Source organism: Charadrius vociferus, unplaced genomic scaffold (genome assembly GCF_000708025.1).
Source record: "Charadrius vociferus isolate BGI_N301 unplaced genomic scaffold, ASM70802v2 scaffold361, whole genome shotgun sequence".
Classification (NCBI taxonomy): domain Eukaryota; kingdom Metazoa; phylum Chordata; class Aves; order Charadriiformes; family Charadriidae; genus Charadrius; species Charadrius vociferus.
Genome location: NW_009646657.1, coordinates 417,375 through 420,309, shown reverse-complemented (window position 1 = coordinate 420,309; position 2,935 = coordinate 417,375).

Genomic DNA, 2,935 nt, shown 5'->3' with positions numbered 1-2,935 from the left:
CCTCTGCATGGCATCCCTTCCCTCCAGCGTGTTGACCACACCATACAGCTTGATGACGACAGCAAACTTGCTGAGGGTGCACTCAATTCCATTGTCCATGTCACCAACAGAGACATTAAACAACACTGGTCCCAACACCAACCTCTGAGGAACGCCACTCGTCGTTGCTCACCACTTGGACATCAAGCCATGGACCACAACTCTTGACTCAAGCCATGCAACCGTTCAGCCAGTTCCTTATCTACTGAGTGATCCACCCATCAAACCCATGCCTTCCAGTTTAGAGACCAGGTTGTCATGTGGGACAGTGTCAAATGCCTTGCATGAGTCTAGGTAGAGGATGACTATTTCTCTCCCCTTATCCACCAACGCTGTAATCCTGTCATAGAAGGTCACCAAATCTATCAGGCATGACATGCCCTTGGTGAAGCCATGTTGGCCTTCACTGGTCACCTCCTTATCTTCCATGTGGCTTAGCAGAGTTTCCAGGAGGATCTGCTTCAGGATCTTGCCATGCATAGAGGTGGGACTGACTGGCCTCTTACCTTAGATAAGTCCCATTGGCTTGTACACCTTCAGGTTCCTCAGCTGGTCTCAAACCTATTCTTCTCTTACAGTGGGTTGTACCTCATTCTCCCAGTCCCTGCCTTTGCCTTCTGTGACTTGGGCAGTGCGGTTAGAGCCCTTCTCAGTGAACACTGAGGCAAGGAAGTTGTTGAATATCTCAGCCTTCTCCATGTCCCAGGTGACCAGGTCTCCCGTTTCCTTCCTGAGTGGGCCCACATTTTCCCTACTCTTTCTTTTGTCACTGATAGACCTATAGAAGGCTTTCTTGCTGCCCCTGATGGCCCTGGCCAGATTTACCTCTATCTGGGCTTTAGCTTTCCTAACCTGATCCCTGGCTGCTTGGACAGTTTCTCTGCATTCCTCACAGGCTACCTGTCCTTGTTTCCACCCTCTGCAGGCTTCCTTTTTCTGTTTAAGATTGTCCAGGAGCTCCTTGTTCATCCATGCAGGCCACCTTGCATTTTTGCCTGACTTCCTGTTTGTCGATATGCATCACTCCTGAGCTTGGAGGAGGTGGTCCTTGAATATTAGACAGCTTTCTTGGGACCCCCTTCCTTCCAAGGCTTTATCCCACTGTACTCCAGCAAGCAGATCCCTGAAGAGGCCAAAGTCTGCTCTCCTGAAGTCCAGGGTAGCAAGCTTACTGTACACCCTTCTTGCCACCCTAAGGATCTCAAACTCCACCATTTCATGCTCACCGCAGCCAAGGCTACCCTTGAGCATGACATTCCCCACCAGCCCCTCCTTGTCGGTGAGAACAAGGTCCAGCACAGTACCTCAACTCATCAATTCCTCTGTCACTTAGAGAAGGAAGTTACTGTCAACACATTCCAGGAACCGCCTGCATTACTTATGCCCTGCTGTGTTGCCCTTCCGACAAATAGCGGTGTGGTTGAAGTCCCCCATGAGGACCAGGGCTTGTGAATATGAAGCTGCTCCTAATTTGTCTATAGAGGGCCTCATCCACTCAGTTTTCCTCGTCAGGTGGCCTGTAGCAGACCCCCACCATAACATCACCTGTCTGTGCCCTTCCTTTAATCCTGACCCATAAGCTCTCGGTCAGCTCCTCATCCATCACCAGGCAGAGCTCCGTGCACTCCAGCTGGTCCTTGATATACAGGACAACATCCCCTCCTTGTCTTCCCTCCCTGTCCTTCCTGAAGAGCCTGTATCTGTCCATTTCAATTCTCCAATCATAGAAGCCATCCCACCATGCCTCCGTGATGCCAACCAGATTACAGCCTTGCAGGCCTGCACATGTCTCTAACTCCTCTTGTTTGTTACCCATGCTACGTGCATTTGCATAGAGGCACTTAAGTCGAGCCCCCAATGAACCTAGCTCCTTAGCTGGAGTGGCTCTTTTTCCTTTATGCTGCATTCCAGGTGTTCTCCTGCTGACCTGCAACCCATATCAAGGTTGTGGGCCTCTATTACTGGTATCAGCATTGTATTGGTAGAAGTGGCATGGATTCTGGTTCCCCTCCCCCAGCAACTCTATTTTAAAGCCCTCTTTACAAGGTTGGCGAGCCTCAGACCAAAGAGATTCCTCCCTTTTTTCTGACAGGTGGACTCCATCCAGCCCCAGCAGGCCAGGCTTCTGAAAGTGAGTCCCATGATCTAAGAAGCCGAACCCCTGGCTGTGGCACCAGTCCTGAAGCCAGCTATTGATTTGCTAGATTCACCTGGCCCCGATGATGAAAAAACTACAGGTGCTCCCAAGTGTCTGACCGCTGCTCCCAGGGCTTTATAATATTTCTTGATAGCCCTCAAGCTGCTCCCAGCTGCATCACTGGTGCCCACATGGAACAGCAGCAGTGGATAATAGTTTGAGGACTGCACGAGGTTTGGTACAGTTACAGTCTCAGTTACATCCCTGATACGAGCCCCTGGCAAGCAGCACATCTCCACAGGGAGTGCGGCAGGCCAGCAAATAGGTGCCTCCATACCTCTCAGAAAAGAGTCGCCTACAACTATCAACCTCCGTCTTTTCTTAGTTGCACTGGTTATTATACCAGGAACAGATTGAGTAGTCTTACTCAGCTCCTGCTCCTCTCCTGATACAGTAGGTTTTGCCTCTTCACTCTGCAGAGCAGTGAAGCGGTTCTCCAGGTGCGCCTCATCTTTTGGGGGAAGTCTCTTCCTCCTCCTCGTCTTTGAAGTTACAAGCTTCCATTCAGTGTTACTGGCCTCCCTTTCCTTCTGTGTGTGCCAGCGTGGGAGTTCTTGACTGTTTGGCTGTGGGTCTGCTGCAGACTGTGCTTGTAACCAGCTGTCTATCTCCTTCTCAGGCTCCCTGATGCTATGCAGCCTGCTCACCACCTCCTGCAGCTCAGCCACCTGCTGCAGGAGGTCTTCCACTTGGGCCTAC